This window comes from Melanerpes formicivorus, unplaced genomic scaffold, assembly GCF_026170545.1.
Source record: "Melanerpes formicivorus ecotype bairdi unplaced genomic scaffold, bMelFor1.0.p_v2 SCAF_38, whole genome shotgun sequence".
In the NCBI taxonomy this organism is placed as follows: domain Eukaryota; kingdom Metazoa; phylum Chordata; class Aves; order Piciformes; family Picidae; genus Melanerpes; species Melanerpes formicivorus.
This window is the reverse complement of record NW_027142390.1, coordinates 5,821,970-5,836,248: the sequence shown is the minus strand read 5'-3', so window position 1 is coordinate 5,836,248 and position 14,279 is coordinate 5,821,970. Positions and strand designations below refer to the sequence as shown.

Genomic DNA, 14,279 nt, shown 5'->3' with positions numbered 1-14,279 from the left:
CAGCTGGGTTGAGGCAATCCCAGGCACAAATCCAGGCTGGGCAGTGACTGGCTGGAAAGCAGCCCTGAGGAGAGAGACTTAGGGGTGCTGGTGGAGGAGAAGCTCAACATGAGCTCTCAGTGTGCACTTCCAGCCTGCAAAGCCAATCAGATCCTGGGCTGCATCAGGAGAAGTGTGGCCAGCAGGTCGAGGGAGGTGATCCACCCCCTCTACTCAGCTCTGGGGAGACCCCACCTGGAGTACTGTGTCCAGTGCTGGAGCCCCTATTACAAGAGGGATGTGGAGGTGCTGGAAGGTGTCCAGAGAAGGGCCATGAGGATGAGCAGAGGGCTGGAGCACCTCTCCTGTGAGGACAGACTGAAGGAGTTGGGGCTGTTCAGTCTGGAGAAGAGAAGGCTCTGAGGTGACCTAATTGTGGCCTTCCAGTATCTGAAGGGGGCTACAGAAAGGCTGGGGAGGGACTTCTCAGGATATCAGGTAGCGATAGTACTAGGGGGAATGGAATGAAGGTGGAGGTGGGGAGATTCAGGCTCCATGTGAGGAGGAAGTTCTTCCCCATGAGAGTGGTGAAGCCCTGCAATGGGTTGTCCAGGGAGGTGGTTGAGGCCCTGTCCCTGGAGGTGTTTAAGCCCAGGCTGGATGAGGCTCTGGCCAGCCTGCTCTAGTGTGGGGTGTCCCTGCCCATGGCAGGGGGGTTGGAACTAGATGATCCTTGTGCTCCCTTCCAACCCTGACTGGTACTATGATACTGTGGATATACACATGCACACAAACTCTGGAGCAGTTTCCAGAACTCAAGGTACCTTGCTGAATTTGTTTGACATCGATTCTCAAGTGAAGACCACGGTGCTACAGAACAGCACTTCAGCAGAAGCCACCCCATGTGAAAGCCTGGGACAGAGGACCCCTGGGCAGGCAGTGGAGAGGAGTCCACAGAAATGAGATCAAAGCACCACAATGGAAAATTAGAGCAATTTTTGATCTGGACCACAAGTAAGTTCTCAGTGATTACTGCATATAAGGCAGCAGACCAGTCCCCGTGGTACTTGGGTTTGAAGGACAACAATCACTAGAAATGTTGGAAGTAGAAGAGGAATTTCCTTGTCCTCTGTGGGCTCACCATGCCACAGCAACTTGTGTTCACCAAAGTCTGATTCTGCACTCTCTAGAAACAATTTACATGGGGCTCCAACTGGTTTACAAGGGAGTCTGCAGGGAACAAAGCTGAGGTTTATGTTGGATTAAAACTAATGTGGATTTTTGTCCCAAATGCAAGTATACAAAGATGAGCCCAGCCTGTGTCTTGGCCATCACTATCCATGCAAGGCACAAATGTTGATTTCTGAAAGCTAAATAAACTTTGTTTAAAAGGAGATATCTAGAGGACCCCTCAGCAGCTCTGGTCAGAGTACAGTTGAGGCACCCCACAGGATGACAAGAAATAAAATGAAAACAAGAAGCAGGATACAAAGACAGCACCTCTGGAACATGGGGAATACATCAGAGCTCAATGCCGTGTTTCTCCACAGGCAGGTCCTTCCCCAGCTACTGCCAAAGGACATGTGCAAGAGCAGCTGTCATACAGTCACCACTTCATGTCCTCTCCTCTGGTGTCACTCACCATCCACCAGCTGTTTCAAGTCTAATTCATACCAGCTAATGACCTCTGATAGAAGTCACCTGGCTGGAAGACAAGTTTCTGTCCAAGCTGCTGCTTTGGAAATAGATATAAACCAAGACACCAACAGGTGACCACAGCCCTTCCTCTACCCTATGCTCCAACAGGGACAAAATCATCCCTAAGCTTCCAACAACACCTGAAATTTCAGCTGAAGCCTGGAAAGTGCAGTCCCCTGTTGCACACTATGCAGGAAACATTCTCTTCAGATGTAGTAATGAGCACTGAAACCAATGAGGCTAAAAAGATTTACATCTCTTGCTTGATTTCTTAATTGAATTAAGGGCTGAACAAAACTCCTCATGAGGCTTCAGAGAATCCACATGGAAGAGAAATGACAAATAGCCTAATCAGAGAGGAAGCTTCCACTGGGCAACGAGGCTGGTGAGAGGCCTCAAGCACAAGCCCTATGAGGAGAGGCTGAGGGAGCTGGGGTTGTTCAGGGGAGACCTTATTGTCATCTACAACTACCTGAAGGGTGGTTGTGGCCAGAAGGGGGTTGGGGGTCTTCTCCCAGGCAACCAGCACCAGAACAAGAGGACACAGTCTCAAGCTGCACCAGGGGAAGTTTAGGCTGGAGGTGAAGAGAAAGTTCTTCACAGAGAGAGCTGTTCACCATTGGAATGTGCTGCCCAGGGAGGTGGTGGAGTCACCATCCCTGGAGGTGTTCAAGAGGGATTGGATGTGGCACTTGGTACCATGGTTTAGTACTCATGAGGTGCTGGGTGACAGGTTGGACTTGATGATCTTTGAGGTCTCTTCCAACCTTGTTGATTCTATGACACTTTGCCTTATGAAGTACTAAAGAGCCCCCACAAAAAGAGAAGGAGCTTGAGGAATAAACTCCTGTGTCTGGCAAGGCAAGAAACGCTGCTGCAGTTTTGGAGTACACTACACGAGTAACGACGAGGAGTGTGGTGAGCTTTGGTGTGTCCTTTTGGCCAAAATTCTTCCACCTACCTGGCTGTTACTTCTAATTTATTTATTTATTTTCAAATATAAAGGTATAAAGCTCTTTCTGACAGATTCTCAAGCAGAAGCTGTTGGAGGAATGACAGACTGATGGGCAGAGCAGTCCAGCAAATCCCTGGTTTAGGAAACCTGACCATACATACTTCCAAACCCTGTTCTGAAGGAAATCCTCCTAAGAATATAGCTCTGGTGGTACTTCTGTGCCTGCCTGTAGAGCTTGCAGCAGGACCCTTGCCCACATTTTGGCCATGCAATGGCAGAATAGTTTTTCTCTCCCCAGAACAGCCTTGTGCACTAAGAACAGCATCCAAGCTTTCCTAGGACGCACCAGCACCGCACCCACCGGGCAAGTGTTGGCTTTGCTAATGGTTCCAAAGCAAATGGGAAAGGGTAGGAGTGCTTGAGAGTGGGCAGCTGGAACAAACAGCCTGAGGGCTGTGGGCACCAAACACAAACCTGAAAAGAAGAAAACCTTGAAGGAGGTTTCATACTCGAGAGTCACCTCAAAATGCTGTTTGGCTGGGCTGCTTTGTGGAAAAGCAGCTGCATTCCAAGGGTTTGTAATCACCCTCTGGGCATTCCACAAAATTCCTCAGATAATGAAGTATTTCAAGCAGGTCCTTGAAAGTGTTTAAGCACCCTAATTTCCTATAGGCTGATGTCACAGTGCCAGGGCTTCACTAAGCACAGGACTGGAAGACAAGGCTCCAAGACTGATCCCTTACCTGCTAGGGACCTGACTGCCAGGCAGGAGATCTCCTCCTGCAGCTGCTACCACCACCAAGGGGAAGCACAGCACAAACAGCTGACATTAAGAGGACCCAGGGAACAAGGCAAGCAACACCAACAAAAAGCCATTTCCAGCACTTCAGTTACGTATGCAGCATGATTTATATTCTTTGTGGCAGCGTAACTAAGGGCAGGCACATTCTGTTTAGAAACATCCTGCTGTTCCATCAGCTTTACCACCCCACCCTACAACTCCAAGCCAAGGCATTAAGATTCAGCTTTATGGAGCTGCTCAGCCCCAATTTATTACTCAGCTAGCAAGACTGCCATAGCTCTTCATTTAAATATATTTACCACCCAGTGATTTATGCAGAGCAGCCAGGGCATCAGCTGTGGACCTGCAACTTGCAATGCTTCTCAGGAAAACTATTCTAAACACTTCTTGGCAGAATGAGATATAAATGTTCCAACTTTAACCACCCAGCATAAAATGGAAAGCTGCAAAATGAAGCAGCATTGCTCCCATGCCACAGAAAGCTTTTGGAGGAGGAATTACCTCCCTGAAGATCAGCAGCTTCCAGCTGAGTAGCACATTCCCTTAAACCCACAGAAATTCAGGAGGCACCAAAACCCATCACACTGATAACCTCTTCCTGCACAGTTTTTTAAGGTGCCTTCTTCCCCTGCTAGAGACCAGGCAGCAAAGGGCTGGACTGCTTTGGTAAAGCTAGTGAGGGACTTTTTTAGGATGTTGGGTAGTGATAGGACTAGGGGGAAGGGAGCAGAACTAGAAGTGGGAAGATTCAGATTGGATGTTAGGAAGAAATTCTTTGCCATGAGGGTGGTGAGACACTGGAACAGGTTGCCCAGGGAGGTGGTAAAAGTCCTATCCCTGGAAGATTTTAAGACCAGGCTGGATGTGGCTGTGGGCAACCTGATCTAGTGTGAGGGGTTGGATGATCCTTGAGGTCCCTTCCAACCCTGCCAATTCTGTGATTCTATGAAAACTGTCTGCTCCTCACGGTAACCCCTGGCCCAAGCCAGCCAGCCCTTCCTGCACACAGTAAGTCCAAAAGCAACACATCACCCATGGCACAAATTTACTGAGGCAGAAGGACAGTGCATAGCTCCACAGGTCCATCTGCTTCCCAACTGCAAGAAGATTGATTTATACCAAAAAGGCCAAGACAAGCACCTTAAAAGACAAGGCAAGGGAGCCTGTGTGGCACTCCTGCAGCATTAATTTTACTGCATTATTTTTTCAGTTAAATTATCTTGTTTACTTGTACTACCCCTGAGTGAAAAAATAACTCTCATCTGCTCTTGGCCATAACCTTTATGGCTTCAGCCAGGAGCGGGGAAGGCTGGAGCTGCTCATCACAGGTCCACCAACACAGAGACAGCTGCACCCTGCTCTGGTATTGAGAAATAAAGGAGACAAGTTGAATTATTTCAAGGTGAGACCAAACTGCTTCACTGTAAGAAGTATCAGTGAGCATTAGCCATTAATATTCTGCTGTATCTATATGGATACAGGACCCACTGAGTCACAGTGCTCAAGCTCATTCCTTACACCAGGTACCAGGCATTCTGTTTGACCAAAGCAAGCCTGAGGAAACAACCCTGACACACAAAGCCAGCACTAAATACATTGCAAGGCAACTGCCCTTCTCTGGAATCAGCACAGCACTGCACCCACAATGGCAATGAAGTTGGGAGGGTTGCTCCAAATAATCCCCCTGCAGCAATTCCAACACAAACATCCTGCCATTCCCAGTAGCCAAATTCCACGAACAAGAAGGTGCAAAAGACTTAAAAATAGGATCAAATTGTCCTGCTCAGCCACCAGATGAGTTATTTGAAACTGGGACCCAAGGACAAACTGGGTAAAGGCAGAGTGCCCACAGGAAAAGGGGAAGGCAGGGAAATAGCCAGGCCAATACAAGGAAAACTGATGGTTGTCTCCCACAGAGCAGCCACAGAGCCTGCACAGTGCAACACTTCACTAGCTGGCATCGCATCTGGTATTGGTCCTCAAAAAATGGTCCCAAAGTTTTGCCACAGCAGAAAAATCCACTAATTTCTCCCTTCCTCACAGGACCTCTGCCTGGCACAGGTCACACTGGTTGAAGACCTGTGCCTGTTTCTGAGGGAAAGTCCACCCCCCCCGCCCTGGTTACAGTGCCCTCCATTCTGACTTTCCATAGCAGTTTTCACACAGAAGATGAAGAACTGTGCCTTACCTTCCCAGCACACCAACAGTGTCCCACTGCTTCCCAGAGGACAGTCCACACAGCTGCAAGGGGACAGCAGCATGGGCTCACAGCTGGACACAGACAGGGAAGATGACAACAGTTGTGTCCCTCCTCCTCCTGACTAGTGTGGGCAGATTAAAACATGAGTTTAAGTTGCAAAGAGAAAAACATGGAATAAGAAGATGTGATAGATCCTGTACCAACTTCCTTCCCAGTGCAAAGTAACACAGCAAAGCCTGTGATGACTAACAACTCCCTCGGCAAGAATCCCAGGAATGGGGGCAAAGTCATCACAGCTCCAATGTATGTCCCAGGAAAACAGAGTCAGATGCCATTCTGAGACAACAACAACAACAAAGAAACTCTTGCCCTGATTTCAGCCCAGGGCTCTCTAACCTTCATTATTTATGTGTTGCCCAAATCCCAGTCATTAGTTTAAAAGGGCATCCCGTTACCAGCTCCCACTGGCCTCTCCCCACTGCTCACACAGTCACATTGCCACGGCTATTGATGCATCTGAGTACATCTGAAGCACTTCCCAGGGAAGCCTGGCAGCTCGTTGCCTTCAAACGGCACAGGAGAACACTGCCAGTTTAGCGAGAGCACATGGGGCTGTGTGAGGAGAGATGCTCCAGCACCACAGGAAAAAAATGCAGTCTTGGAGTAGCAGGGAGGCCGTTAAGCTAAGCTCTGAAGGTGTGCTCAGCTTGCTTTCCAGTGCTGCTGCAGATGTGGGGAAACAATTAAAACTGCTTATGGCAGTATGTCCCATTCAGCCTGCCGAGCGGGAGAGCAATTCCCATCCCCAGGTGGCAAGCGCAGCCGCTTGGTACCCAGCTCCCTGCACCAAAGCCTCTCTCTCCTCACTGTTTTCAGTGGTTACAGGCATTTCCTTACTGTTATTAAAAAGATGGTATGTTTGGGGATGAGCTGAGGTCCCAGTTAAGATAGGCCACTTCCACAGGACCTAGCTGCACTTTGTTATACAGCATCTGGAGGATGCAGGCCAGTTCAGACGTGGGCAGGTGGCTTCCAAGTCATTCAGCAGAGCCAGCTGCAAAGCCTGGTCACAACCACCCTTTCCTCACCTGCAGGAATCAGACTTAACATTTAAAAATAACAAAAGCAGTTACACCACAGCCAGGATCAGTCTCCAGCTCCACAACAGCCCTGCTCCCTGAAGACAGGCTCTGGATTGGTGCTTGAGCCTCTTCTGGACTTAATAATGGGTTGTGGAGGGAAAATGTGGGTTTAGCAGCTCAGTCCATCCCTCAAAGCGGATGCTATGCCAAAAATAACCTGGCTTACTAGTTCCAGTCCCCCAGCACTCACTTAGGAGATCTCTGATCCGGGGCCACAATGCTCTGTGTGCACCACAGCCATCACCATCATCACCAGCTCGGTGGGAGAGGACATCCTCCCCAAGGCCACCAACGGGGTTTCACCCAGAGCAGTTAGTGGTTTGTAACACAGCAGATAGCCAGGACTCATTCACCAGCCTTCCCAGAGGAAGCATTTTCTTCTAGCTCAGACAAGGTCTCTGCTGCAGCTCTGCTGCATCTTCAGCCTTCCTGCTGGAGAGGTTGGACTCCTCAGGCAGTTTGTACCTGGCACTTCCCAGAGTCATGTACTACAACAGCTGGTCAGCAGCTGTAGTGGGAGGCACACTCCAATGAACAAAAACAATGCAGTTTTGGAACTTCTCATATATATTCATAAGTTCAGTGCTGTCCCCTGCAAACCCTTTGCCACCCTACTGCAGTAATACCCAGAGCAAACAAAACCAGGTTACAGAACTTCCACAAAATACAGGGAGGGGGGGGGAAAGCTGTCAAAGATAACAGCAGTGCCTCCCACTGCAGGGCAGCGATGGCAAACTGCCTGCCTCTCATTTACTCCTCAAGACCTTATGCCAGCCAGGAGCTTTGCTCACTGCTGTAGGCTGAGCCTAAATCTCCTCCTCTCCCAACAGCAGCTGCTGCCCCAGGTAACACAGACAATGCCTGAACATCAAGGTTGCAAACAACGAGTCTAAAATGAGAATACCTGAGGATGGAGGCTGTCCAGGAGCTGGTCACAGCAAGCACCACAATTCACTCCTATTCCCCACCCTTCTTCCAGCTTTTTGTTCTCTTTCCTTCTGAGCCAGGCAAACCCTTCCCCATCCACGGGTGTCACAGCAAACAGCCCAGGAGAGGCAGGACCTTGTTCCCAGTGCGGGGGATGTGGCAGCACCTCCCTCCCACCCCCAGCAAGCATTCAGCCTCTCCAGCCCCGGGCTGGATTCAGCCCTGTCTGGACAGGAGCTTTGAAAACCTTACCTTGGCAGATCAAGTCTACAAAGCCCTGGTGAACTGGGAGCCTTTCAGATGCCCATAACCTGATAAGATACAGAAGATACAGGGCACTTTTGCTGGGAGAGGAGATGGCACATGCTTTGCAACCAGGCCTGTGGCTGCCAGCCCCCAGCCGTTGGGCCAGACTAAGCACCTCTCAATGCAAGCAGTTAGGGTCTGTTTGGGGTTTTAAATACTAACAACCTAAAGCCTTTTTTTCTCTTTTTTCGTTTTTTTTTTTCTCCTTCACCCCCCTCCCCCCCCCCCCCCTTCATCCTTTCACTCTTGGAAATGGCTGAATGGCTTTGGCTGAAAACCTGAAACAAAGCCTGAGGCAGGGACACAGCATGGGAAATTCCAGTGCCAGCAATTAAGTTCAAGAGTTAAAAGCATCTCCCATCTCAGACAGTCTCTGCAGCAGGGTGTGACCAGTGTCACCACCGCTCCTCCATGCAGGCTTGCAGAGCTCAGTCTGCCACAGCAACCAAGGCAAGCTACCCCACACCCAGGGATCTGGACTGAACCCACTCCAAAGGGTAATTCATTTGGGCAAGCCCTGCAAGAGGCAGCTCTGGCCACATCACTACAACTGGGAAGGAACTTCTGGAGAACATGCTACAGGGCTGACAGCCTCGGGATGTGTGCTCCATGGTTACACTCTGCTCCGAATTCCCCATGGAGGCAGCTCCCCAGGGACATTTGTCACCGGCTGATGCCACCTCCAGCAAGCAGAACTGTGCAGCTTCAGCGGGAGCAGGTGGCAGGGTGCTGCCCTCCAAATGAATCCATGGGTGAGGTACTAGGAGAACTCAGGCAGCCATGCAAACGGCATCGTTGCTTCAACTGCTGCCTTCACTCCAGACTCTAAACCGGTTTGAAACCTGAAGGAAGCACCTCCTAAGTACAAGCCTTTTTTAGGCAAGGGGGTGCTGCCTGAGCAGAGTTTGAAAATACCATTTCACTGCTGCAAGTTATCATCTTCCTGAGGTCTTTATCCCGTGCTGGAGCACTGCTTGCTCCTTTCTCACTGCTTCTCTTCCCGGGGAAAGCCATTGCTTTCTTACACTGCTCTTTCACTAAAGCAAGAAAACAATCTGAAGAAAAACTGATGAGAGGACCCAGGGGCAGCTGCGTTGTCACTTAAGAAAAGGGGAAAAAAAATAGACATCAACTATCTACCATCAGCAGTGTCCCCGGGAAGGCAAATCACTGGAGATGGGTGCCCCGAAGCACTGCAGGCAACAGCATTCTCCAGGGCGGCTGAAGCAGCCCAGCAGAACACCCCGCCAGGCAACTGAAGGAGAGGTCTGATCACATCACCTGCAAGTCTGTCTCTTATTCTGGATTTTGCAAGGACCAGCAGACAGAAGTGGAGTGAATGTGAAGCACTGTGCTAACTCATATACCGACACAAGCACATCAGCCAAAGTGAGAGCTCAGAGGCTGGGGGAAAAAAAACACCCATAATGTCATTTGTGACAGCAGGTTTGCTGTGCTTGTAACATACACTGCCAACACAGCCGGGAAAGCTGCTTGGAGATCAACAGATAAAGGCTTCTCACCACTCAGCCTGTTATTTCATGTAAATTGGGTTCTCTTGCTACAAAAAGGCATCTCCATATGAAGTGCAAGGTGCTCCAAAAAAATAAATCAGGAGCAGCTACAGCGAATAAACAAGTTCCAAAGAGTGCTCACACCGTGGCTGGAGCCCTTCACACCCCAGAGGGTCCTGCTCCCCCCTTCCTAAAGCAGCAGCTCTGCAGACTGGAGCTACACAGTATCCTCACTTGTCAATGCAGGTGATCTCCTCAAAGTATCACCGCCTTAAAATAGGGGTTTGTCCACAGAAATAACTTCAGACTCCTCAGGGACATGAAGTCATGTTTGGAAAAGCAATACTGCAGCAAATTCATCAAGCAATCAACTCTGCTTTCTATGTGGGCAGCGTGGAAGTAAGATTTCCCCAGGACAGAGCATCTTAACCGCCAGGTATGCTGCTGCAACCTTCCAGCGTGGATCTCTCTCTACCAGCCCTTTCTGCAGGCCTCCTGATGCAGGGAATCCTGCATGGAGCATGCCATGCCCCAGGAAAGAAAACATAAAGAAGGGAGAACTACCCTGCTCTTATCTTGAACCCTGGCAGAGGCTGGAGGGGCTTGGAGAGGACACGTGCAAACCAAGCCAGAGGCAAACAGTAGCTCTTTAGAGGAATAAACCACTCGTCAGGCTGTCGTGATTGATAAGTACATCTGCCAGTCCCCACCTGCTGTTCACATTCCTGGCATTTCTTTCTGCAGCAATTTCTCCCTGAGAAGGGACCGGTTGCTTATCAACTGCTGCAGAGGGGATTTAAAGGAAGGGAAACAGGCCCCAGCTTCAAACAAAATTGAGAGATTTCAGGCCCTAAGCACAGCAAAGACAGTTTCCTTGCATCAGATTGGGGAGCTTGCTGAAGGGGCTTGTTCCAAGGGGTGATGGGTTTAAACTGAGAGAGGGCAGATTTCAGGCTAGAGGCAAAGAAGTCGTTTTTCATAATGAGGGTGGTGAAACACTGGCCCAGGTAGCCCAGAGCAGTGGTAGATTCCCCATCCCTGGAAACACTCCAGGTCAGGCTGGACAGGGCCCTGAGCAATCTGATCTAGTTGAAGATGTTCCTGCTTACTGCAAGGGGGTTGGACTAGGTGACCTTTAAAGGTCCCTTCCAACCCAAACCATTCTATGATTCTATGATTAAACATTCCAGGCGCTCTTGCAGGTTCAGAATCTCATAATGGGTGTTAAGTGCTCCCCTTTGCTCATTCCTGCCACTGTACTTCTATTAATTCCTAGCAGATAAAGCAGAGGGCTTCAGAAAGGTCTCTGTAGCCTCCAGCCACTCATGACAAAATCATTTTCTGCACCAGTCAACCACCCCTTGGAACAAAAGAGAGATATGGGTGAAAACATGCCAGCCTCTCCAAAAGGGTGAAGGCTTCCCTGCCTTCTCTGCAGAGCTGATGAGCACAGACAGCTGGGGCAGGACAGCTGCTGGGGGCAGCAGCAAGATACTTCTGGGAGCAAAGGGCAGGAGCTCAGTTCTGGTTTTCAGCCCTGGACATGGGCTGGAAATTCCTCGCTTTCTTCAAGTGAGTTTTAACATGGCAAGAAGGTGAAGGAAAATAAATGACAGCAGAGCATCAAAGTAGAGGGGTGGAACAAGAGCCTGCTTGTTATCAGAAGGGGAAAAAGAGTGCTGAGCAGCTCCCAAGAGCTCAGAGTCCTCAAGATCCCAAGCTCTCTGTCAAAGTAAATCAAAATTACCCATTAGGACCAAATGTATCAGGAATTCAGTACAGGCAGATGCTCTATCAGCCCAGCTGCTGCAAGGAGCCCAGGCAAAGCAGGGTTTCTGGATTTTGGGTGCCCCAGCACCCACCTAAAAGCGATTTCCTTTCACCCGAAGGTGAACACACACAACTGCAAACAAGTAGACGAATTTTGGCTCATTTGCAGTCTTTGGGGAAAGAGGGAAGATGCAGCAGGAAATAAATTCAGCTTTCCTGGAAGAGGAGTGAAAGGCAAACCAGGATTTTATTTCAGCCTGGGGTAGCTATTTCCATCAACAGGCAATACCACTCCCGGAGGCAGATGGTCCAGCTATGCCTTTAGAAACCAGGTTGAATGCAGTCCAAAGCCTTGACTTACCCTCGAGATGCTCCCAGAAAGGGCTCAAGCCCCAAGAGCTGGGGCTCAGCAAGCAGGACACCTGAAACACCACAAGCCATCCCCCTTGCAGAGCATTTTCCTGACCAGTTTGTGAGGGTATTCCCCCAAAGCTGCCTTGCTCTCTCTTAGGAAAGAGCCAAAGGTTAGCAGCAGGGAGAGAAAGAGGAGGGCAAGCCAGGTGTGAGCAGCACTGGATTAGCTGGCTAATGGGTGCAGCTGTCCTCCGGTTTTACGGCTCTTGGAGGAAATTTAAACAGGAACTTTCTATAAATTAACTGCCCATAAAACGAGCCTGTTTTCTCAGCACACCAGAAGGTCGGGAGAGGTCTGCTCAGCCAGCCCCCTGTTCCCAGGACACGGCAAGCAGCCTCTGCAGTCGTTGTTTTGCCTTCGGAAGCAGGAGGACGCGGATCCAGCCCGCGCAGGAGTGAGCTGCCGAAAGCACGCTCAAGAGGCAATCAAAGTCATTCTCCATTCACAGCAAACTCATAATTTATGTTTCCCCTCAAAATCCCCAACACAATCCAGATGTCTAAGTAGCCTTTGTCCCAGAAAGCAAACTACGTGATGGCCTCGCAAAGGCAGCCACGGCTCCCCTTGCCAAAGTCCTGGGCGGCTGTTTGCTCTGCGGGAGCAACGGACACACTGATTTCAACTCCTCCCAAATCTGGAGGTGATAAGGTGGTTATAGACCCTGTCCCCAACACTCCTGGCTTCCTCCTAAGGATTGCTCAGGAGGTCAGAGTTGCCTGGTAGTGGTATTAGGTTGATAAAAATGCACCTGACAGGTTCGTGGTTCTGGAGGAAGCAGGAGAGGAGAAGCCAGTGTGATGCCAGAGCAGCAAGCATGGGAAAGAGAAGAAATAAAACGAATTGCTTAGGTTGCATTAAGAGGACCAATGCATGTGCTCATTCCCTGTGGTCACCCCAAGCCACAGGAGCAGTCCCTGGCAGCAAGGCCCCCAGGAGGGGCTGTTTCACCAGGGGACAAGCTGCCTAGTCTGAAGAAAGGAGAGCAAGTCGCTTGGCTGAAGGGCTGAATTCCTCTGGCAACACAAAAAGGCAAGTCCACAGCTGCACCTGTCGTGAGATATGGGACCCATGCCAGCCAGGGAAGAGACTCACAGTCCTCCAAGCACCCAGTTGTAGGATTGCTGGGCATGAGCAACAGGCTCCCTGTGCTGGGGGAGGCTCAGTACACAGTCCTCCAGGCACCTTGGCTCTGGCAGGCCAGGGAAAGGCTGTCGGAAAGACCTATGGAAATGTTTGGAACAGTTGCAATTAAGAGTTTGGGAAACAAACACTGCCCAGCCATGCAGCTCTTCCAGGGACATTTTAAGCATTAGTATAGCTGTGTTCCAGTCCTGGAGTATATTTGCTATAAATAAGCATTTTAAGGGCATGCTGTTTCAAAACTTATTAGTCAAGAGCAGTGCAACGCTTCGAATCTTAGACCTGCAGGCTGCCAGCCAAAATTACTGCCAGCATTTAAATCTGTGCCATGGTACCCAGGGTACAGCACAGGATCATCCCTGGGCCTTTTTCAGGTGCTTTTCTACAAAGACATTTATTCTGTGTTATAATATTAGGTCTCTGCCAACATGCCAAGCTCTGTGGATTAACACATCTTTATTCACAGACCCACAGCAGTGAGTTTATTTTCACATCTATGGTTTTGTTTCTTTTTCCTTGCTTGGTGGTGGTGCTGGTTTGCTTTGTTTCTTTTTAACAGGCCAATAACCAAGAGAAAAGACCCCAAATAATTCTGCATGCAAAGTGACTCTCTGGAGCTAGGTATTTTTGTCGTTGACAAAGCCACAGTACATACAACTGGCAGCGATTTCTGGGAGCCCCACTGGAGCAGGCACAATGCTGCCAGGACACAAGGGCTGCATGTAACAAGCCAAGTGCACTGCAGACATGCCAAGGCTCCCCAAAGGCCCTTCTCCTCCAATGACATGGCAAAGCAGCCTGCACAGGGAAAACGGACTGTCCTGCGTCCTACCCTGGGCACTCTGCCTGCAAAGAGGTCCAGACCCCTACACTCCTCCAACCCAAACACACAGCATTCACAGCAGGATCTTACCCTCCTGCCTGGCAGGAGAAAAGGGAAAACCCAGGCACAGTGCTTGTGGTTTGGGAAGCTCCAAGCAGCTGTTTAGCTGAGTATGGCTGAGGGCAGATCCTGCACCCCAGTGCTGCTGACAGCTCTGCCACTCCAAGCTCCCACCCCGTGAGGGATGTGGGTTCTTGTGCACCAGAGACAGACACAGCGTGGCTTACCCTTCAGAGCACAGATTTCCACCGGCGCTTTACAGTACACAAAGGTTAATGCTCACAGATAAAGCCAGGCCTGCTTAATCCAAAACACACAGAGCTGTGGCCAAGCAAGTGTTTTCTTTGGAGAACAGACCAGGCACTCCAAGCATGGTTGCCTTACCTATTTTCCAAAGCTAGATTCAAGTCAACCCAACAGATAACCACCAGGCTGAAACGACAACCCTCGCCACAAAACCTCCTGCTCTTCCAAGCTCTTGGTTGCTATTGAAAGGGGGAAAACACCCCCAAGGTATGGCAGCCATCCCTCCCTGCCCCACCAGGGAG

The 14,279-nt window shown here is 49.9% G+C and overlaps 1 protein-coding gene across 4 annotated transcripts in view; it reads right to left on the bottom strand.

Moving 5' to 3' along the window:
- The window catches only part of DAG1 (dystroglycan 1), a 58,160-nt gene that overhangs the window by 26,082 nt on the left and 17,799 nt on the right, over positions 1 to 14,279 (bottom strand). The window contains exon 1 of one of the 4 annotated variants that reach the window (XM_068158001.1): positions 7,681 to 7,697. The exons of 2 other annotated variants lie outside the window; for them this stretch is intronic. The gene's annotated coding sequence lies outside the window, so the exon portion shown is untranslated. Of the gene's footprint in view, positions 1 to 5,622; positions 5,638 to 7,680; positions 7,698 to 14,279 lie in introns of those variants that run through there. One more of the 4 variants, XM_068157999.1, reaches the window with a different exon arrangement.